The sequence below is a fragment of the Anas acuta genome, chromosome 5 (genome assembly GCF_963932015.1).
Source record: "Anas acuta chromosome 5, bAnaAcu1.1, whole genome shotgun sequence".
In the NCBI taxonomy this organism is placed as follows: domain Eukaryota; kingdom Metazoa; phylum Chordata; class Aves; order Anseriformes; family Anatidae; genus Anas; species Anas acuta.
This window is the reverse complement of record NC_088983.1, coordinates 3,107,150-3,130,306: the sequence shown is the minus strand read 5'-3', so window position 1 is coordinate 3,130,306 and position 23,157 is coordinate 3,107,150. Positions and strand designations below refer to the sequence as shown.

Genomic DNA, 23,157 nt, shown 5'->3' with positions numbered 1-23,157 from the left:
CGCCGTGCCAAACGAGGCTGCTCTGCACGTGCATCGGACCCAGAGGACGTGGCCGGCTCTCGGGTTGTGACATTTCTGTGATTTTCGGATGCCCGAGGACGGGTGGCACGGTGCTGGCGGGTGGCACCGGTCACCAGCGAGTCCCTCCTGCTGCCACCACGGCGGGGAGAAGCAGCACAGCACGAGGCACGCGCTGAAAGCACATCCCTTAACAGCATCCCCCGGGCCTGTCATGTTTATATTTGACCAATTTCCTTTTTTTTTCCCTGTAAATTCTGTCCCATCAGCCGTCCAAGCCGGCCGCCGGTCCCCGGCTTTTGTTTGGGAGCCACAATAGCAGCGCATTAAGGGATTATGCAAGGGTTGATCGGCGCAGGGAGAGGAAAGGCAGAACAAAGTGCAGAGCTGGATGGGAAGATGAATTCACGGGGCAGGAATTTCTTGTTTGGAAGAGCTGAGAGTCGGTTCTACCCCACATCACAGGGCGCAGGTATGCGCAAGCTGTTATTACAAGTTTGGAGGCTGTCACTTAACGCAGCTTCTGCTAACCCAAAAGCGAGATTAATTCACGCTTGCGGTCACCCCGTAATTAAAATTGTCTCCGATTCCTCCTGAACTCAACAGTTTCCTCATAACGAACTGAGGCAGATGAAAGAGACCTGCACTGGGAAAAAGGACGGGGGTTATAAATATTCCATTACTTCATCCCCCACAAAGCTGTTGGGGTGCTGGGGACTCGGCCGGGGCAGCACCGGGGTCCCCGCGGCCACCGGTGCGCAGCAGCTCCGGGGACACCCGGGGACGGCCACCAAGGGCTGGGACACGAGCACAATCCCAAAACGGGGACACTGCAGCTGGGGCAAACCGAGGGGCTCAGGAAATTGAGCCGGGGGCTCAGGAAATTGCTCCCTGTGCCATGCAAAATGTCCAATCCAGCCTGGGAGCACGGAGTTTTCCAGCCGTGCGCTACCCGTGTGCGGCGCAGCAATTCCTCCTGCCTTCGCTGCCTTCTTTTGGGTGCTCTACAAACTCAAACCAGCAGCGGAGGCGCTCGGGAGACGGATCTCGGCAGGCTCCGGCCGCCAGCTCCTGCTTTTTTTTTTTTTTCTTCTCTCTTTTCCTTTCCTGTTTCACGAACCAGCCCCTTCCATTTTATTTCCTTCTGGAAAACTTCACCGCCGGCCTCTGGGATCACAGCAACGCCTGCCCAGAGCTCTCCCAGATGCGGCACCACCGGGTCGGGGGGGGCTTTATCCATGCTCCCCCCCGGCTGCTGCAGATGTCCGAGCCCTGAAGGAAGCTGGCGGTGATGATCCATCGGGACGGATCACCAGGGACAAGGCCGGGGCTGCACGCACGCATCCGGCCAAGCTGGTGTCCCGCAGCTCTGCCCAATTTGGGAGGGCTGGAAACGCAGAGATGCCCCCACGCCAGGATGGCCACGCAGCCCAAGCCTCCCCGCTGGCACTGGGAAGCAGCTCCCCCTCCTGCAGCATCCAACTGGGGCACTCGGGCTTCCTTCCAGTGATTTTCCAGCCTCCCAAAACCGGGTTTTGCCCGGCCACCACCACCCCCGTCCCGTGGCGGTGCCCAAAATCGCCCCGCGAGGCGCCCAGACCGCTCGGAGGCCGGAGAGGAGGCGCACGGCTCAAGGCGGGCTGGCACACGGCTGGAAGCAATTATCCCCCGCGGCAGCGCCGGGAGAAGGAGGAGGAGAAGGAGGAGGAGGAGGAGGAGACGCGGCGCTGCTCCGCTTGCTGCGGGTTATTCGAGGAGAGGCAGGGGAACAGACGGGGCTTTGTGCGCCCCGGCCAGACGGGACCCCGGCGCGGGCACCCCGAGCCCCTGCGCAGTGCTTTCATCCTGTTACACCCCCCCCTACGCTTTCCGGGGCTTTGTGAAACTTCCCCCAGCCCCACAGCAGGGTTTTTTGGAGCACGGGGCCCGGGATGGCAGCAGCTGCCCCAAAGGATGCCCGGGGATGGGAAGCGGCGCTGCCCTCTCCGTCCATGGGGTTAGCCCGAGCAGTATCCATAAATCCTCGGGGGTTTGGCTGCAGGATCTGCTCTCCAGCCACAAGGAGCAGAGCAACTTCCCCGCAGCCAGCTTGGCCTCCCTGTGCTGGAAAGAGACATTTCCAAACCATGAGAGCCCCTATTAAAAAAAAAATAACACCAACTCCACGGCAGCGTCCTGCCTGCGTGATGCCCCGACCCCAGGAAAAAGTCCCTGTTCACAGGGAAAGGGCTTTTGGGAGAGCTCGGAAGATTTTTGTGCAAAAACCCCTTTTGGGAGCCCCATCCCATGGCCGTGCTCCCGGGCAGGAGCCGCGCTGCCACGGCCCAGCTGGGGCTCAGCGCCCAAACCGGTCCCCGCTCCGGGTGCACGTGGAAAAAGCCCCAAACCCAAAGCCTCGATCCTATTTATTGTAGCCCCGGGACAGGGGAGATTTCCCAGGGGAAGGAGACGGCTTCAAAACCGCACGTGGGGAAGCGCTGCCCTGCCCCGGGTCCGCAGCGAGGTGCAAAGCACGTGGGGTGGGTGCTGAACCCAGCCACAGCCCCACGGGATGCCGGCGGGCTCCCCAAATTCAGCCTCACGGGGTGGCTCCCAGCATCGCCAAGCCCTCAGCTCCATTTTGCACAAACCCAGCTCCATTTCATGCCGAAACGCACACGGCAGCGCCTTGAACCTTCAGGTCCCCCCATCTGCGCCCTCCGAAGTCCGCGGCACCTTTGCCTCCGGCTCCAGATTGGGGCAAAGGAATCCAAAGTTATTATTTTTGGGATTCTCAGGACTGGAGGGGAAGAGCAGAGACGCCCTGGCTGGGCAGCCCACGAGCGAGCAGCGTGGTCTCTGCGAGCAGCCGGGCACCTCCACGCTCCAAATCGCCCCGGGCAGCCCCAAAAGCACCGGGGTTGGGGGAGCCACGCTGCGCCTCCCCGGCTCCCCTTCCCTGGCAGCACTGGGGAGAGCTTTCTGCCTTTGGAAAATATCCTAAGCCTGCTTTTCAGAGAGGCAAAGAAAAAAAAAAATAAAAGCATAAAACTAAATTAACAACCAGGCAGATATTTTAACCACAACCATAATTTGTATATTCCATCTGGAGTCCACAGCGCTGCCTTTCTTTTTTTTTTTTTTATTTTCTTTTTTTTTTTTTTTTAGCAGGAGGGAGCTGACATCATCTTAATTTGAAATTCACATTTATTTTTACATCTGGTCTGAATTAATCCTTTTCAGTGTACTGACTTTCATGTAATGGAATAATTGCTTACAGATTCTGGGTTTAAAGAGCCTGAATAAACCGAGTTTAAAAAAAGAACCCCTTTGCAAAACTGATAGTAAAAAGCCTCTAACCTATAACCAAATCCCAATCTGCCTTCGGGGCTCGGAGTTTTAAACGAAACAACGTCGCTTTCAGGCAACAGAGACCAAATCCATCCCCGCTCTGTCTAAGAATTAGGGAGTATGAGCAAGCCTGGTGGAAAAACACCGACGCAAACCAGCCCAGGAACCGCGCAGAGCAGGAACCCTCGGCGCGCAATCAGCGCGGCTGGAACCGTTCTGGAAAAGCTGAGCTTGGCTTCGAGCGAAAAACACCCTCATGACCAGAAAACGCATCAGCCACGAGCAGAAAAAAAGCTGATTTGGGACTGCGAGGTGACAGCGAAGGCACCCGGCTGCGTCCCTCCTGCTGCCACCGCGGCGTCCCCGGGGCAGTGGTGGCACGTCCTGGGGACACCGCGGTGGCAGCAGCAGGGAAAGGCACTCCTCATGGGAACGCTAGTCCCTATGGGGCCACCAGCTCGTTTAGGGCCTCCTTACGGGGCTGTATGGGTTTATCCTCATGGATGGGGGTTCACATCCCCATGGCACTGAGCCGTAGTGGTGCTATCGGGTGCGCTGGGTGCCACCAAGCTCCGTGCCATGGCACCCCCGTGTCCCCACCCGCCCCGGTGCCCCTCTGGCCACGCAGCCTCCCCTGGGACCGAGCAGGTCGTGGGGTGACGGCACCCACAGGCAGGGCCACCCATGGGTGAGCGGCACCCAGAGGCCACGATCCATGGCCGAGAGGCCCCACGGTGAGGGTACCAACAGCACCCATGGGTGGTGGGTCCCATGGAGAAGCGTAACCCATGGACAAGGTGAGGGGACCGGGTGAGGATGGGACCCCCGGGCGATGGGACCCATGGGTGACCGTGACCCCTGGGTGTCTGTGACCCCCGGGAGATGGGACCCATGAGTGACCACAGCCCCTGGGCGATGGGACCCATGGGTGACCACAACCCCTGGGTGATGGGACCCACGGGTGATGGGACCCCCAGACAAGCGCAGCCCACGGGCGAGCGTGACCCAGGGGCAGGGGTCCCACGGATGGGCAGGACCCAGGGCCGAGCACAGCCCCGGGCGAGGGGTCCCGGGGGCCGAGCGGAGCGGGGCGGGCGGGGGGTTGGCGGAGCAGCCCCGCCGCTGTTAAATTTCAACTCCCTGCGACCGGCCAGAGGAAATGACTCGCATTCCTGGAAAATGAAGCCACTTGCAGCTCTCCGGCACCAACTCGGCCCCCAAGCGCAACAAGCCGCCGCGCCGGCCCCCTCCGCCCAAAAACGCCCCCCACGGCCACTCGAGCCCACCCGTGGCACCTCCGGGGGTTGCCCCGGAGCCGGGAGAGAGGCGGATCGACCGTGCCGAGCCGTGCCGAGCCGTGCCCGTGCCCGGCCGAGCCGTGCCAAACCGTGCCCGAGCCTTGCGCGCGGTGCGGGGCGCACGGGTGCGCACCTACCTGCGGCTCCGGGGACCGCGCTGCCGAGCCGAGCCGTGCCGTGCCGAGCCGTGCCGAGCCGTGCGGAGCCGTGCCGAGCCGTGCCCAGCCCAGCCCAGCCCAGCCCAGCCCGACGCCCCCGCCCCTTCCCCGGCCGCACCGCCCCGAGCGCCACCGGCGCCGCCTCCCTCCGGTCTAGGCGAGGGGCCGGGGCCGGCCGGGGGGCAGAGGGAAGTCCCCGGGGGGAGCACGGAGAGGGGCCGGGAGGGGACGGAGGGCACCGGGGAGGGGACCCAGGGGTGGTCCTGGGGGAGCTGAGCTGCCTGCGGGGTGCTGATAGCCGCAGGGAGCGGGCAGCCCCTGGGGGGAGCCGGGAGGGAGCCGGGCATCCCCCTGGGGACACCGGCGTCGCCTGGCCACGGCACCCGCCTGGCCTCTGCGGGGGGAGCCGAGCACCCCCTGAGCCAGCCCTGCGGTCCCCAGCTCCATCCCGAGGCAGCCCCTTGGGAGCAAAAGCCCCGGGCTCTGCCTGTGCCCCATCACATCACTCATCCTTCCCCCCCGCTCTTAAAAACTCGTGCCGCCTGGGCCACTGCTATGCCACCGAGGAAAAGCCCCCAGAAAGCTTTCCCCAAAAGCCCCAATCTCTCATAAACCTCCCCAAAAAATCCCCAAAGCCCCCAGGTTTTCCCACAGCCCCAGCCAGCCGTGGAGGAGCCGCTGCCACCCCTCAGCGTGCGGTGCCTGGGCTCTGAGCCCCCCCAGCTGTGCCACCGACCCCCCAGGCCTGCCCTCAGGAACCAAACCGAGCCAGAATTAGGGCCAGATCCTGCTCCTACAAAATCCTCCCCTAATGTCCTGGCAGCAGGACCACGGGGGGGTCAGGCTGGCTTTTGTGACGGCCGAAGGGTGCCTGTAAGGGGTGCCCCGTGCCCAAAAGGCAGCCGATGCGCACACGGGGCCGGGCTCCATCGGTGACCCGGGCCAGGAATAGCAGCAGCAGCGCCATAAATTAGCGGCAAAGCATCTTCCGCGGCGCTCCTTCCTCAGAAGTGCCATATGGCGAGATTTGTTTTGGGAGTAGTTATTTATTCCTCACTTTTAAGTGTCTATAGGCATCTTTCGGGCTGACCTGCGAGGCCGGCTCTGCCCCCGCAGTCTCTGCGAGGCTGTGGGAGAGAACAGCCGCTCGTTCCCAGACCTAAATAAAGAGCAGCTCTGCTGCGAATACCCTGACGCTCGCTCCTGAAATCTGTTTGCAGCCCGGCAGATCGTGCCGGGTAATTACACGACGCGAGCGCGCGGTGCCGGCAGTGGGAACCCGACGCGCTGCTGCTGCTGCTGTCCTCATGGAAAAAAACAGCCTGGCTTTCGGCAGAGCTGAAAGGGGCTGGAGAAGCGCCGGGTTTGGGCTCTCGTTCCATGAAAAATTCAGGGAGCGTTTGCACTCTGCAGCTCGCTGCTTCTCGCGGCACACCGCGTCCCCGTGAAGCCACCGGTGGCACGTGCTTGGTGCCACTGCAGCCAAGGGGACGGGCAGAGCAGAGGCCACCTCCCCTGCCAGAAGTCATTTTTTCCCCCAAAATTCACCCTGGAGACCTCCCTTCCCCAGCTAGCACAGGGGCCATGCACATTGCGGAGCTGCAATTTGCTTCATTTTCTAGAAAATGAACAAAACGTTTTTGGGGTGGCGCTGGTGGGGCTGGGGAGGGCGAGCGCACATCGCCAGCTCCAGCAGCGAGGGGCAAACATCCCCACCACCTCCTGCTCTGCTCAGGAGGGCGAATCAGTGCCACAGGTGTGCCACACGGGTCCCATCCTGCTGAATATGTCACCTGTGGGTCCCACACCAGCCCCTTCCCTGCTGCTCACCCCCGGGCTCGCGTGAGCTGCCCCTCGGTACTAAGGTGCCTTGCTCTGGAGGCACTGGGACAGCCAAATAAAGCAGCAGAAAGCTTGCAGATGCCAGCGAGGCGATACACAAACACGTGTTTGGACGGCGAGCGTGCTCACGCTGTGTTACAGATCCCAGGATAAATGGAGATACTCCCAGGCCAGGGCTGCGGGCGCGTCCCCTCCGCAGGGAGAGCTCGGAAAGATGGACACGAGCCAGTGTCCGGCCGGCCGGCTTCGTGAAAGGAAAACCCCAAGGACTCCAGTGACATTTCTCTTTCACAATTCGGGCATTAAGATTGCCAAAAAAAAAAATCCCAAGAAACGGAAACGCAGATGGAAAATGGAATAAATTGAACCTTTTCTTTCTCTCTTTCCTTTCGGAGAAGGTTTTAACGGAGCTAATTGCATTGCGAGCCATGTCTCCGGAAAGGAAAAAAAAAAAAAAAAGAGTTGTGGTTATGACCAAAAATATCATCCGCATAAAATATACAGATTTTTTTCACACTAGATGTATTTATATTGAGAGGAGGGGAAATAGCAGCTGTTCACTGTGATCCTGCGTTATCGCCAGTCGAGTATCTTCTGTAGCAGCGTCTCAATATCGGCATTGTTACTGGCAGGAATCGCTGCACAGACGTGGAAGCTCTCTTATCTCATACATATTTTCCCTATGATTTTTGCTAATGGGATAAAATTTATAAACAAAGCCACAGAGTAACAAATAAATTCATCTGGTTCTCAGCGCCCGGCTCCGTTCTGCAGGGGCTGGGGTTGCTGCAGCCTGCAGCGCGCCGGGCGCTCCGTCCGGGGAGCATTTCCAAATTCAGGCTGGGGCTGCGCTCACCCCAGGCATGTTCCCCGTCAGCGCTCAGCATTACCACCGGGGGCTGCAAAAATAGCCACCCGTTTCGCACGGGGAATTTTTAGGATGTCCCTTAGAGCAGAATTTACCAGGAAGGGTCTAAAACCCCCGTGCGCAACCCCAAGCTCCCTGACTTCTCCCATAACCTGGCCACGAGCTCCTCCATCTGTGGCACTGATTTTGCAGATAGTTTTCATAAAAGCCGATGAAATGAAGTCTCAGGGGGGCTTCCAGCTCTCTGCCAGCCTCCCCCAGTGTATATTTGCTTTTTAATAAACCATATCCAGAGGCGTGGGCATGGCACCGGGGTGCCCCCAGGGGCAGGGGTGTCCCCGCCGCCCGGGGACGCTTGGCACGGCAGCAGGGCCACGGCTCCAGCTGCAAAGTGAGGTTCCGAAATTCTTCCTCGGGGCAGGCAGGACAAAGACGGCGGTCACTGAGTGGGGGAGGCCGGGCTCTGCTGGGCTTTGGGATGGTTTCTCAGCCCATAAAGGGAAGAAAATAAATAATGAAGCCCCGCTCGGCTCGGCGCAGAACCACAACAGCCGCGCGTTGCTATAAACTCCGGCGAGGAGCTGGACCTTGCTGGGTCCTTTGCATTTCATGGAGGATTTCCAAGGAAACTCATCTTCTGCACCCCCCTGGGCCAGGCAGACGTGTGCCCTGTCCTGTGTGGGGGCAAAATTGTGCGTGGAGAGCTGGGCACCAAGCTCTGAGCCCGGATTCTGTGGGGTTAACACGCTGGGGTGCACCAGGGGTGCCTGCTCTGCAGGGGCACAACCAAGCCCCTGCCTTTATTTGCTTGATGACCAAATTCTGGGCACCTGTGGGTGCCCTCCTTGGGGTTTTTGTCCTGATTCTGCCTCGATTCTTTGGTGTTGGATGAGCGAAACCTCCAGCACCACCCCAGTGGGATAGGCGGTGGGACAGCTGGTGCCCCCAGGCAGGGTGACAGCAGGTCCCCGCCTGCTCCAGTGCTCACAGGGAGATTTTGGGCACATCCTCGGAGTTATGGGGCTGGCACAGCCTTGGGAAAACCCCGCACAAGCCGAGCTCCATCGCACCCTTCCGCAGGGGAGCGGGAAGCAAGGGGTGGCCCCGAGACGGCCCAGCTGAGCGCGGGGATGGCCGGCGGTGGCACGCGGCCATCGGCGCCGGGGCAGGAATGCCAGAAATGCAGAACCACCCACGGCTCCACAGCCAGGGGGGGACCGGCCACGCCGTGCTCCAGGGTCCCCACCGAGGGGGGTGCCGTGGGTCTGGACCCCAAATCTCCCGCTCTGTTTGCCCCACTATGGAAAGAACACGGAAAGTGGGTTCGCACGGGGCTGGAAAAAGGGGAAATGCCACCCTTGAGTGCACAAGGGTTGGGAATTTCGGGAAAATTGAAGCCTGAGTCCTCGCTGCCTGCAGCTCCGCCGTGGTGCTGGTGTGGGGTTTTCCCCTCATCTCCCCCCCCCAAATTTGCAGCCGCCTGCCACCGAGGATCCTCTTCAAAACCCAGCCGCAGCAGCTGGATGCGAAGGGATAAGATGTGAGATTCCTCGGGACAGCCCCATGGGAGGGCAGGCTCGCTTCTCGTCAGCTGCTTGTCATTGCCGAGTTATTGATAAGGCAATTAATTAGCCTGGGGGGGCGGGGGGCGAGTTGATGAGGCCAGCAGGGAAGTGCCACGGCGTGGGTTTGGCTCAGCCCCCTGCGCGATGAAACACGCTGCACTTCGCATTTCCAAAAAAAAACCCACAAAAAACCCACAAAATAACCCATCTCCCTCTCCCATCCGCATGTCTGCCCATTTCTGGGGCCCTAAATGAGCTTTTTGGGGGCTCTGGACCTGTTTTTTTATCTCCCGGAGCTGCTCCCTGCCTGGAAAGCTGTGGAAACGTGTTGCAATGCAGGAAAGGCAGCGGCCGGCGGGGAGGAAAGATCACAGGAGCAGGGGGGGAATATTTTTAGCCTGTCTGTGCGCCTGCTCGCCGGCTTCCCTGCGAGAGCTGCAGAGCCACCAGCACATCCCAGCCCCATCCGGAGCGGGGACAGACACCCCCGGGGCTTCTCCGCGGCAGGGGCTGGGATTTTGGGAAGCCCAATGGGGCCCCCCCGCTGACCCCATCACAGCCTCAGCCCTACAAGACGTCAGAGGATCCACGGCAGCATGGGGTTAAGGAGCTGGGGGAGAAATCAGCTCGGGGAATCCGCTGGGAAATAATTGCAATTAATGCCATTTGGGCGGGGGAAGCACCCGTCTGGGGCCAGGGCGCATCTGCAGCTCCTGGCTCAGCCCCCCCCCAAGCACATGTGCTTTCGGCTGGAGCCCCCGGCAGCGGGTTTTGATTAAGGACTTGCACAAGGCAGCAAACCTCTGCCTCGCTCCCCGCTCACATTTGGCTGCAGACGGCAGGGAATGGGGTTAAAACGTCATGCGGGAGGTCAGCGACCAGCCCCTGGAGATGCTTCCTGCGCTGGAGCCGCTCCGTTTGCACCCGTGTGTGCTCAAATCTGGATGGAGGAGTCCCTCACCAGCAGGATTTACAAACCAGAGAGGACTCCAGCACTGAAAGAGGCTTGCCCCAATGTGTAGGGTGAGCTGCATGCTGAAATATGGCTCATATTTTGGACATCCCCACGTTGCATTGGGTGCTGTGGATGATCGCTACTCGAGGGAGCGCACGAGCAGCCAGGGTGCAGGCAGGAGCCAGGGAAACAGGGCTCTGGCCTCGTGCTTTGCAAATTTGCAGGGCTGCAGGGCTGGAAATATGCAGGAAACCCAGCCCACGCCAGCCCTGTCCCCGCCGGCCCCAGGGCGCAGCACCCCGTGCCAAAGCACCCCATGCCAGAGCACCCCGTGCCACGCTGCCTTGGGGCCACCCCTTGCTTTCCACACCCGTGCTCTGCCTGGCAGAGGGTGCCAGCCCCTTTTGGAGCCAGTTCCCAACAGGGCCAGCAGCACAGTGGCCACCCCAGCCCCAAACCACCCCCGTTGGCACCGTGGGTGTTTGGGTTGTGCCTCGCAGGAGCGCTGGGAGAGGTCCTGGATGCGCGGGTCCGCCCCTGGAGCAGAGCACGGCGTGCCTTAAATGCCCAACCAAATGCTCCAGGGTTATAAAAGAGCAGACTGAGCAGGCCTCTGGGAGCATCCATATTTTGGGTAACGTCTATCTAGAGGGATCGCACCAAAAAATGTTTAATTCCTGGTTCGTTAGCAGCCGGCAGGATAAGGCGCGATGCGGCTGAGCTCCCTGGGCACGTCGCGGGGGTCCTGCGGGGCCATTTCCTTAACTCCAGTTCTGGTCACCTGCATTTCACTGCTTTTATTTCAGTATTTTGGTCCCTCCTTTTGCGGAGAAGACCCATAAATATGCACATATACACGTATATTTATTTAATGCAGCTAAGGGAACGCTGCCCACGGTGCAGAGCGCACCCGCGACTGGCGCGCGGCTCCCAGCGCCCTCCCGTGCAGCAGGGCACCAAGTTTTGCCCAGACATGAGCAGCAAGGAAATGCTGCACGTTGTTTGGGTTTGCAGGGCCGTTTTCAACAGAAACATTCCCCAGACACGTCGCTTCCCCAGGAAGTGGCAGCTGGGAAGTCTCCGGCTGGCCACGCACCGCACTTGCTCGCACACAGGGCTCCCAGTTGGTGGGATAAAAGAAAAAAATGTGCTTAAACCGTGAGTCAGGCACAACCCCGGGGCCAAAATGATACGGGGCAGGCTGGCATCGCCCCGTGGAGCTTCGTGTGGCACAGCAGCACCGCTCCGTGCTGCAGGATTCGGCCCCGACAGCCGCAGCATCTCCCCGTGCGCTCGGGGTGTCCCAGCTGGCACCCAGCGGGGCCAGGGGATGCGGGGCCAGCCGGCTGGGGCCGAGCAGATGGTTTCCATCTGGATTCCTCCAGCTGGGGGAAAAAACAGCAGCGGATGCCAACGGGAGGCCCCGGGGTGAGCGCAGGCAGCGCTGGAGGTGCCCAGGCCACCCAACGGGGGTGTCCTGGGGGGGTAGGAGCGGACCTGATGCTGATTCCAGCTGGGGTCCTACCCCTCCAGGACAGGGCTTGCTTGGATTTCAGAGCCTGGGAGCCTCCTTCCCTCCTTTCCCAGCTCTCCGGGTGCAGACTGTCCAGTAATAACCCCAGGAAGAGAAATTTCCCAACCCAGCCCTGCACTTTTCCCCATCGCTGCTCTCCAGCCACGCTCCCCTGCACCACAGCACCACAGCGCATCCTAAAGCCCAGGCGGGTTTTTGGGGTGGCCGCGCACAGCCAGGTCCCCAGCTGGGCACCCCGTGGCAGCAGGCAGGAGCCCTCAGCACGCCCGAGAGCTCCTCACTTCGCAGAACAGAGCTGTTTATGAGCTCGAGGAGCGCAATAAAGCAGAAGCAGCTGTGGCTACCGCCTCCTTTATGGGATTTTTTTTCCCCTGCTCCTCTGAAATTTTATGATCCAGATATAAAGACTTAGGGGAGAGCACTGACACCCTTTAACGCGGTGGCATAAAACACACGTAAACCTTTCCCTGGGCGTTGCTTTGAGTGGGATCCACTCGCATTTCCTTGGCACGGCTTTGCCAGCCGCTCAGCAGCCGGGCTGGCAGCTTCCTTGCACAATTCCCTTTTCTCATTTTTTTGGGGGGGGAGAAAATAAAGTGCCTGGAAGGCTGCGACGGTGCCTGGCGGCGGGGGGAGAAATCCCAGGTGTTTCTCATTCGGCGCTGGTGTTTGCACAGAGCTTCCCTGGGCCAGCAGGGCTTCGCCCAGGGCTTTACACGGGAGAAGGAGCGGGGCTGGAGGAGGAGAGGCGTGGGGAGCAGGCGAGCCTCCAGCCCCGGCTCGCTTTGTCAGCACTTGCTGTGTTTAGTATCAGTGTTTTTTTGTTTTTTTTCCTCTTTTTTTTTTTCGCTTTTGGATATGCTTCGGAGCTGCCAGCAGGAGGGAAAAGCAGGGTGCTAATATTAGAGCATCGCCAGGCGGATGGAAAACCACGCCGAGCTGCGGGGTGAGGGCACGGAGACACCTCCCTGGGGACGGGGACACCCCCAGAGCACCGGGCAGGGGAAGATGAGAGGGGTACAGGGCACATCTGTGTGGCAGCACCGATTTTGGCACCGCTGCAGGAGGGATGCTGAGCCTCTGCTTGCTTTTGGACCCCTGTGGCCACGTGTCCTAGCTCCTCGCCACCCGCTTCGCCCCTCTCCACGCTCTCCCCTGTGCCAAATCCCACTCCCCTGATTTACGCCCGTGAGAAGGATTTGGCCTGGGGGAGCGGGGAGAGATGGCTCTGCCCCTCGCTGCGATGCTCCATGGGCTGGGTGCAGCCCCCCCTGCATCCCCAAAGCCCCCCAGGGGCTTTTTGCAGCGCTGTTATTCGGGTGCAAGGCACTGGTGTGAATAAATCAGCCTGGAGGGTGCAGGATTGGACCTCCCATGGTGGGTGCACGCAGGAGGGGGCAGCCCTCACCCACCCTGGGGATTTCTCCCCATTTTACGCCGACCCCATGTGGCCCCAAAGCCACCCATCCCTCTGCTGCAGGCTTTTTGGCTCTCGTGCCATCAGATCCAGAGCTCTGCCTGCGCAACCAAGGACCCCTACCAGGTGCCCACAGGCTCAAGGCAGAGAAAATGCTTGAAATACATTTTTTTTTCCCAAGGCAGGGATTGCTCAAAGCTCTCCTCCCGGCACGCAGGTTTGTGCTGCTCCTTCTTCATCCAAAATAAGCCAGGTCCACAAGAAATACCGGGGTCTGCAGGACCAGCAGCTCCCATCCCAGTGGTCCCATCCCACTGGTTCCCATCCCAGTGGCTCCCACCCCCCCGGTGCCCATCCCAGCGGCGTGGGCAGCCTCCCGCAGCGTTTGCAGGCGGGGTTGAGCGCGCAGGAGCCGGTTAATTACACGGTGCCGGGTGTTTTTCTGCTTGCAGAGGGCCGCCTGCCTTTGCGCTCCCCAAGCTGGATGGCTGCAGTCCTGTTTTCGGCAGCGTTTCGCTCCCCTGCTGCACGCCCCGCACGCCGCCGCCGGCACGAGGCTGAGGAGGGATCGGAGCAGAGGGAATTTGGTGGGTTTAAATCACCGGGATGCAAAGCCACGGTGCTGTGCTGGACAAGCTGCTCCTGCGTCGCCAGCTCGCTTTGATTTGGAGAGGGCAGGGGGCTCGCAGCAGCCCTGCCCGTGCTGCTGCCTGCAAGTTTCGGGGCGCAAAGAGGCATCACCAGCACTGCAGAGCGAGATAAAGGAGCCAAGGAGGAACAGGACGGCTGCAGTGCGAGCACCTGCACCTCCATCTCCCTCCAAACCCAGGGCTGGTTTTGCAATCACGTCTCCAGGCACAAAAAAAAAAAAACAGCCAGGGCCCCCTTTTCCTCCCCATCCCTGCGCTTCCCAGCGAGAGGTTTCAACATGCGGATGCCAGAGGCCCAGGAAAATGTAACTCACTTGGAAAATTGGCTGTCGAGGGCGCTGGGGGATTTTTCACGGGGGGTGGGAAGCTTTTTGGGAAAAGAAAAAAAAAACAGAAGTTTTTTTTTTTTCCCTGCCTCTGCCCAAAGGGTTGTGCTCACACCGAGCAGGCGCTCCGAGGAGGAGCACGCCAGCGAGCGCTTTCCTTCCCAGGGCGTGCACGAACCTCTCCAAAAAAGAACTAAAATCTGCGTTCCTTTGGTAAATCGTTTGCACTCAGGGTAATTAAAGGTTAATCAGCAAGGCCAAGGATGTTCAGATTTTCCCATAGGAGAGGAGATGGGGACGGGTCTGTCCCCCAGCAGGCACCCGCTTAGGGCAACGCCAGCAGCTTCCACCTGCCCCTTGCTTCAGGCAGCCCAGGACCACAACACCCTCGGTGCAACCCCAGCATCTCCTGGCTCTGCTTTCCGACCATCAGCCCCCACCCCAAAACGAAGCTGCCCCCACGTCGTGGTGGTGAAACACCCCCCAGCCGGCCGGCGGGGCGCCTTCTCCTTCCCTCTTGCAGCAGGAAGCCAGATGGGGAAGAGCGCAGGGTTTGCCGGGGCAAACAGCAGGAAAATTCAGGCATTTTCCAAGCAAAACGACGCTGCTTAGATCTCGGGGCTAAAAATTACCTCCTGTCTGCTTCCTTATGCCTCGTTACAAACCCTCGGTGCTGGAAGCATCCTCCCCACCCAGGCGGGGAAGCCAGGGCGCAGCTACCTGCTTATTAACCCAGCTGGATCAGGCAGGAGGGTGCTCCCCTTCCCTTCCCTTCCCTTCCCTTCCCTTCCCTTCCCTTCCCTTCCCTTCCCTTCCCTTCCCTTCCCTTCCCTTCCCTTCCCTTCCCTTCCCTTCCCTTCCCTTCCCTTCCCTTCCCTTCCCTTCCCTTCCCTTCCCTTCCCTTCCCTTCCCTTCCCTTCCCTTCCCTTCCCTTCCCTTCCCTTCCCTTCCCTTCCCTTCCCTTCCCTTCCCTTCCCTTCCCTTCCCTCCCCACTGCCCAGCATCGCCCCCAAGCCACGTGGAGAGCTGGAAATCCCCGTTTGCCCCCCAAAACTGCCCCAAAACGAGGCACGGCACGCAGGCGCGGGGCTGGTTTGGAGCCCGGGGGGGGGGCCCTCCTGCTTGGGCTCTCGCACAGCCGCAGCTGTTGACTGGGAGCAGGGAGGGGAGCGCATATTTTCACCTCAAAACTGGCTAATTGCAGGCAGCGGGGAAATTCCCCCTCCGCAGAGCCAAAGCCTGGGAGGTGGGAGGGGAAGGGAAGCTCGCCACGGGCGCCAGGATCCCGAAGGCGAGCGCTGGAGCCAGCGAGGGCGGCCAGGGCCCGCGGCTTTCCACGAGTGTGCCCAAAAGGATGTTTTTTCCACCCAGATTGAACCCTGAGCGCGTTACGCAACAGGCGCAGGGGCTCAGCTCTGCAGGATTTGGCTCTGCAGGGCTCGGGGAAAGCTCCAGGAGAGGAGAGGTTGCGGCCACCGGCACTTTTGGGAAGCCCCACGCCCCGAGCCACCCCCTGCTCCCCACGGCCCCAAAAGCCCAGAGTTGGGGACCAGGCTGCACCCCACACCCCGGGAAGCCCAGTGCCCTGCAGGAGGATGCTGAGCTCACTGCCCTGCAAGAGGGCAGATGCAAAAAGCACGTTTCCCACCCCAAAAACACCTGAACCCGGGGGAGCCGTGCTGCCCGGCGTGTCGCTGCACGCCAGCGGGGAGGCAACGCTCCCCCCCTGCTGCCTCTTGCCCCGGCTTTGCCTCGTTCCTGCCAGATGACGGGTGTGATTGCTTCACCCCAGAGGCTCTGGCCATGGGTTTAAGAGCAGCCACCGGCACGCGGCATCGTCCCCGCTTTTGCAGGAGGGTCTCACACCTCCTCCTCCTCCGGTGGCAATGTGCCGGGCATGCCCAGCCCCAGGTTCAGCTGCTGACCCCAAAATTGCCAGATTCAGGCTTAACCAAGCCATTTTATTTGGCTGACGCTGGGTGAGGGCAGTCCCACCTCCTGCACAGGTATGAAGGGAAAGAGAGAGAGAGAGAAAGTTTGCCACCGAGTTGGTTTTTCCCCATCCCCAGAGGCTTTGGCACGGATTTACTTTCCACTTTTTTTAAATTTGTTCTCACTCCCTTGTTTTTTTTAATCATTTCAACCAACGGGTTATTGAAGTTTTTCGCCTCCTGACAAAACCTGGGCTCCGCGCCAGCGCATATTTCTGATAATTCATCCATTATTAAACGAACTCAAAGATATGACTTAAAAAAAAAAAAGACAAAATAAAACCCAAGGCGCAGGACGTTTGCATCGGCGAGATGCTGCTGGGAGCTCCTTCCTCTGCAAAAGGCTCTCCCCAGGGAAAACCCTCCTGGTTCACCACGCAAAATCCGTGCTCCTCGAGCTTCAAACCCACTGGGGGTGCCAAAAAACAGGGGTCCCGTGGCACGGCTCCGTGGGGTGCAGGCGATGCTCTCCGGGGCCGATAACCGCCCTCGGTGCGCCGGGTGCCGCCGGGAACGTCCTCGCCCTGCCGGCAGGCTACGGGGCCGACCCGCGGCCGGGGACACCCGACAGGCTCAGCCGGTCCTCTCCAAACCCGAAAGCGAGGAAAGATCTGATGGAGAGGGTGGGGCACGGCAATTACAGCCTCCTCGCTTTAATAACCCTCGCCGCTTCCCCGAGTCCCTATTTACATCGTTTTCGTAACAGAAGGAGTAATTAAAGTCTCTCGGCTCAGGTCTAAACAACAGCAGACCCTCCTGTTATTAAAAGCAGGGAGCCCAAAGCTGAAAATCAACCCGATCTGCACGGGCTGAGCGCCTCGAAACCCTCTCCATGGGAGAGGAGCTCAGGAGGCTATAGGGCCGCGTGCCCGTGCTCTAGCAGGGAACGCATGGGATCAATAGGGTGGATGGATGTCCATGGGATGCCAGGATGGAAAACCGCTTGGAGACCAGCCCCAGCCCCTTCTCACCCCACTTTTTAGGATATTTGCACCCCCCTGGGCTGCCCCGATCAAAAGGGAGCACATTTTTATCTGGGGGCTGCAGGCGCCAGCTATGGGGCAGCTCGTGCCTGACCCAGCCCTCCCCTCGCTATTAGAGGAGCTATCGAAAGAATTAGCGAAAATTAATTAATTATTCACCGAGGCTGCTAATTAAGCAAGGGTATGGAAGGAAACGAGCTGGAGAAACTCTGAATGGTTTCAAAGGAGCCGTCCCACAGGCGCCGTCTCCGCCGGCCCCGTGAGGCACCGGGACGGGGCAAGGGATGGTGGCCTTGCTGCTGGCCGTGCTTGCAAGGTTTGAAACATCAAAAAAAAAAATTAAAAAAAAATTAAAAATGGAGTAACGGGGTGAGGCCAGGAAGGGAGCTTGGGGTTGCTTCTGCTTCTTCCTGAGGTGAATTTCGCCACAAAATGGCGTGTAGGGCGGCCGAGCACAGCGCTGTGTTTCGACACAGAGCACGGGGCCTCGTCCTCTCCCCCACGGCCCTGTGAGGCCTCCTCAAACCCCACGCGGGGATTTGCATGGGTTTGGCTGCGGGCAAGCCACAAAATGCTCCCAAACCGCATCGCCCAGCTGGACGCACCCAGCGCCACGTTCCTGTGAGCTCCCAGGGCTTGGGGGGGCCCCGAGCTGAAACCAGCGTGGACGAAAGCTCCTCATACCCCATGAATTTGCTTGCTAAAACCCCAAAAAGAGCTCGGGGCAGGCCTCATCCCGCCCCGGTCCCACACAGCGGGGCTCTGGCTGAAGGCAGAGCAAGGCCGGGGCCTAATATCCGTGACCAGAAGGAAGGCCGAGGGTCAGCCCTGTGTGTCGGGATGGTTTGGGCAACCCGGTGGTGACACCAGCCCAAAGAACCTCAATCATAGCCACAAAATCTGCCCTATACACAAAAACCACCGTGTGCCAGAGCAAGGAGGCCCTGGGTCAACTCCCATTTGGTGGCGGCCCAAAGGGGACCTGGCACGGCCCTGCTGTCACCCTAAGGAGCACCCTGGGGTGCCCGGGGTGACACCCAGCACCCATGCCTCCTGCCCCCAAATCATTTGGGGCCGGCACAAGCCCTTCCCAGGGCCTCTCCTTCTCATCCCATAGGGGTTGGTGGAGAAAAACGCTTCGGGGCCTCGCATGGCGGTGCAAAAAGAAGAGTTATTTTTTAAAAAGCAGCTTTGTTTCCAAGGTGTCTCGCCAAGAACAGCTCAAGGACAGGACAAGAGGGCTCCCATCTGCCCCCCAGTCCCTAAAGCCACCCAAAGGGGCACCGAGAGCCCCCATCCCACGGGGACGTGGGTGTCGGGGAGGGAGCGGAGCTGCCGGAGCACAAGATGGACGGTGCTCGCAGGCGGCCTCCTTTCCCTTCCCGAGTACCACCCCCTTCCTCCCCGCCCGCCTTTCCTCCTGTTTTTCCATCGCTGACCCACAGGACATGATTTTTTTTGCCCTTTTTTCCTTTCTCGGCCCCAAGCGACCCACCCTGGTGATCCTACGGAAAGCACCGCCACAGACAAGGCAAACAAAACCGAATAAACCGAATCCAAATGGAGTGATCCAAGCCAAACAACCTCAAAAAAAAGAGCCTGGGGGCTGGGGGATCTGGAGATGGCACCGTCCCCACCAGCACCCTGGAGCCCTGCACGGCCCCAACACCCAAAAAACACCCCGATGGGACACGGGGAAGGAACACGTGCCCCGTGTCCTCGCCAGGGGAATACAAAGCTCGATAACGAGATTGCCCCAAAATCTTCCACCAGAAAGCATTTCCAGCCACAGGACAGGCACGTCGTGGTGAAAGCCACGTCCCCACGGGTGCCAGCCAAGACGCCCCCCTAGGAGCAGCTCCCCACCCTCACCATCCCTCCCTCGCCATCGCAAACCCACAGCAGCTTCCCTACCTGGAGCTGGGAACACCTACGAGTCGGGATCCTCCAGCAGCTCCATGGCGAGCTGGGGGCGATCTCAGCAGAGCTGGAAGACAAAAACCACGACAGGGAGAGCTCAGCGTCCCTCAAAAGTGCGATGGCTCAGAGAGGGCTCGGCCGATGGGAGCCCATGGTGCGTGCCGGGGCGCACCGCGTCCTGCGGGGCTGGTGAGGCTCCTGGGGAGCGCGCTGTGCTCCGAGGGACCTACCCTGCCTTGACTGGTGTCCAAATCCGAAACGCGTGTTCTTACCTGCTCGCTGGAGGCCGGGGGAAGGCTGGAGAGCCTTTCTGGGAAGCACATGGGTCCCCGCGGGGTGTGCACCTCGGCGGCTCCTCCTGCGCTTCGTCCGAGCGAGGGTTTTAGGGAGAAGAGGCGCCGCGGCGTTGCGGCAATCCGGAGGAAAGGGGCCGGTGGTGGTGCGAACGCTCCCCGCGGCCGGTGTCTGAACAGATCTGCCGGTTGGTTAACAGTGGAGAGCTCTGATCACAACAGGTACATTGATGTCAAGCCGGGACTTGTCTTCTCGGAGAGGAAAGGGAACAGCAGAGATTACTCAGCGATGCAGGAATGTGGTTTGTTTAATATGAGCAATCAACACAGGAGAGTAAAATAATGACAGATGTGCAATCACATTTCCTGAGTCTAAAACCATGAGATAGAGAATTTAAACACCACTTTTCCCAAGATCAAGAAGAGGAGCCGTTTGGCTAAGGGCTCATTTGGTTACTAATTTCCTCGGCATTAAAACCGGCTTCCCGAATCTCTTGACATACTTTGCCGAAGCGCTCCAAGGACGGGGCTGCTCCCCGGAGCTTTGAAGTGAGGGCAAGCAGGGCGAGAAGATGCTTTGGAAACACGGGAACGCCGGCTGACCAGGCTGGCCCGGACCAGAGATTCCTGAGAGTTGCTTAATGGGATTATTTTAATGAAAGATGGCAAGAGAAATTTCACGTGGCTCCTCGTCAGGGGAGTGGTGAGCGGTGGGAGGCAGAAATCAGGATTTCGGTTAAAGCAAGCCTTCCGGGGCAGAGGAACACAGACATTTCCCCAGGAAAAGGCTGGCTGCTGTGGAAAGCCAGAGATTTTTTGCTCTGTTTGGGTCTCGGCTCCCAGTCGGTGCTCAGCTCGGTCATCCCCCCACTGTCCCAAAGGTCCCGGGTGCAATGACCACGGGGACACGGCTGCCGTCCTGCTGCAGAGTGTGGTGAAGGGCTGGGAGGGATCTGTGCCATCTGCTCGTCTCTCTCTCTTTTTTTTTTTTTTTTTTAATTATTTATCTCAAGATCAAAAGCGGGAAAAGCGCCAAACGAAATGGGAAAGGTGCCACGGGGCGCAGGAGCCAGCTGCAGAGGGGCTCTGCTCTGTGCCCTCACTGCCTCCTCACTGCCTCCTGCCCTGGAAAAAGGCAGCTCCAGCCCCTCCACGGGCTTTAATCACCCCGACAGCCTTCCAGCAGCTGTGCCAGGGACACCCATGCTGCAATTAAGCCTCGCTTTCCCCCCCCAAAACCGTGCAGGACCCAGGCACGGCTCGCCCCATGCCCAGGGCGCATCCCTCAGCCCACGGCTCCCATCCGGGGCTGCCACTTCGTCGCCGGCTGCTTCATTAAAAGTCACCTGGGGTGGGATTTGGGTAGGAGACGAGCTGAATCACACCCTGCGAGCCGGGCCCCGCTGCAAAGGGAGTCTAGACGGCGGGCCGGCGGGGAGCCATCTCCTCCTGGAGATACCTGCACGAGGCTCCCACATCAAAGGCTCCGCGCGCGGCTGTAATTAAGCCTCCCCGGGGCAGGAGGGTGAGGGTTTCTCCCAGCACCGACGCATCTCTTGTCACTGCTCCATCCTCTGCCACCATCCTAGAAGGTTTTTGTGGCCACATCAGGGGTTCCTCGTTGTGCTGACCCTGTGCTGAAAGCTGGAGAGCCGAGCCCTCCTCTGCGCCCAGCTTCTCGCCCCTCTTGCACACCTCAGTGATGTGTCAGGAGCTCCTTATAACCCATTTTTACTGCCATTTTGCCCCAAAATTCAGCCTGGGTAGCAACCCCTGGCACCCTGGAAATCTTTGCAAAGCTGCAGCCTGCCAGCGAGGCGCATGCAGGACGGCAGGCTGCAATTTTGGCTGCAGGGAAAGCACGGGAAAGCAGCCCTTTAATGACCCAGGGGAACCTGCTTCGTGGCGCTCCTCGCCAGGAAGCGCACCCGAGTCTCATCCTCAGCCAGGCAAAAAGAAATAAACCAGGAAACACGGTGCCCGGGCAGGACCCAGAGCACGCAGCTGGGAGATGCTGGAGGACGTTTTCCTCTTTTGGCAGGGTTTTTGTAAGGGTGGATCATCTCACAGAGCCAGCTGGTGAGCACAAAAAGGAAGAAAATCACCCCGAGCAGGAGGCACGAAAGCCCCGGTGGGCAGGGAGAGAGGGGTGAGCTGCTGGTCCCACCTGCCCGCAGCAGAAGGGCCGTGCCTAACGTGGCCTTAACAAAAGCAGGAGCTCGCTTCTCAGCTCGCCACGGAAAACTAAGCTCCGTAGAGCATCGCTAAAGCCCACATTAAAGGATTAAAAACGGGCGAGGAGATCCCAGCAAGCTGCTGCGCTTGGAGAAGCCCCGGAGAAGCAGAGGGCACCGTGGAGAGATCGACCTCTCCATCCGTAATCCGGGCATCGCTGCAAAAACTCTGCTGATAAACCATGTGCAGGCACAGAGCACACCCAAACCAGCTGGGGGACTTTTTTGGGGAGCTTAAAAATAGCAGGAATGTAAAGAAAATGACGTTTGGAAATGGGGATTGCTCCTCCATCCAGCCAACCGCTCAGATGCATGAACCCAGATAAGTTTTTTTGGAGGAGTGGCGTTTCCCTGCACCAAGAGGATGGTTGAGCGTTAAGGAGGTGCCCAGCACCACCCCCAGCCTCCCCCGCAGACCCACCAGGGACCCTTTTAGTGATTTACCAGGCGCATCAGGTTTTTGGGGAGCTATTGATGCCGTCCTGCTGTCCCTGCACAGCCCCGATGGCTGCATGGGCACCTTCCCTGCCCACCACGCATTGCCCACCTTGGAATCAATTTCCCTTTTTTATTTTTTATTTTATTTCTCCAGCTCTTGGAGACTTCTCAGCTCGTTGGCCCCTTTTTTTCTACCTGCCATCAAATCCAAGCCCTGCTGCGAACAGAAACTGGGCCAGGGCGATAAAAGAGCAGGGCTCCCCTTCCGAAGGTGGAAACCTCGCTTGGAGCTGAGCCAGGCTTTCAGGCTGGGAATTTGCATGGACCAAGCCAATGCAAAATGCCCTGAATGATTCATCCCATCTCCAGCCCGGTCTAGAAGTCGTCGCGGGCTGACTCAGGGGGACAGTGCAGACATGACTCCGGCACAAGGTGACTTTAGGGGGTGATTGATGTCCCCCCACACACAGCCGGGGCTCGCACCGACTTGCTGTGCCCATCCCCTGGGATTTCGGGGGCTGAGGAGCCAGCCCTGACCCTGGAGCAGCAGATCCGTGGCACGGAGCTCTTCCCCTCCCTCCCACGGCTTTCTGCAGCTTTGCTCCTCGCACAGCCAGGCGGGTTCGCATCGGAGGCAGGAGGAATTACCCAACCCCACTGCCCTGAGCGGTTGCAGGGCAATGGGGAAAGGCAGGAACTTGTCGGAGCTGCAGCTGATTTGCAGAGATTTATTTGCTTATTGGGTCACATTTGGCTAATGGACCCTGCCGTGCTCCACGGCGAGAGCTGATCAACCCTCCCTGGAGTTCCAGCGGCACCGTGCTCCATGGGCAACTCGACGGCGGCCCTAATTAACCTGGTTTTGCCTTCCTAATGCAGCCCTGGGAGTCAGCCAGCGGGGCAGGAGGCGTTCCCCGTGCCGGGGACAGGCTGGCCACCCACGCCTGCGCTGACCTGTTCCACCCTGGGCTGGGTGGGCACACTCCCTGCGTCCTCCCCCTCCCTTTTTTTGTGGCACGGGGTTGGAAGGGGCGAGCAGGGGACGGGGGGACCCTGGCACGCAGCATCCCTGCGGTGTTTTTTGGAGCATCGCCCTCCTGGCTGCACAGGACACGAAGCATTCGGTCTCCTTTTCCCATCCTGGCTGATTCCCACCCCTGGTAATCCCTGATGGCCCTGACCTCCCTCCCAGACCCTTCTCATCCCCTTTTCACCCCCAGCTTTGTGTCTCCTCACCCCATCCAGGCGCTACCCAATTTGGCACCGAGGTTGGCACAGCCGAGGCGCAGCAACAGTGCAAAAAAACATCGGTGCCAGCCCCGAGCACGGCTCTCCCC

General features: G+C 59.7%; 1 protein-coding gene across 3 annotated transcripts in view; it reads right to left on the bottom strand.

The window, feature by feature from the left end:
* Window positions 1-19,301, bottom strand: part of FRMD6 (FERM domain containing 6) — a 31,957-nt gene extending 12,656 nt beyond the window's left edge. For 2 of the 3 annotated variants that reach the window (XM_068682272.1, XM_068682274.1), the window contains exon 1: window positions 4,784-4,937. The gene's annotated coding sequence lies outside the window, so the exon portion shown is untranslated. Of the gene's footprint in view, window positions 1-4,783; window positions 4,938-18,849; window positions 18,923-19,127 lie in introns of those variants that run through there. The other variant, XM_068682273.1, reaches the window with a different exon arrangement.
* Between the last annotated feature and the right edge of the window lie 3,856 nt (window positions 19,302-23,157).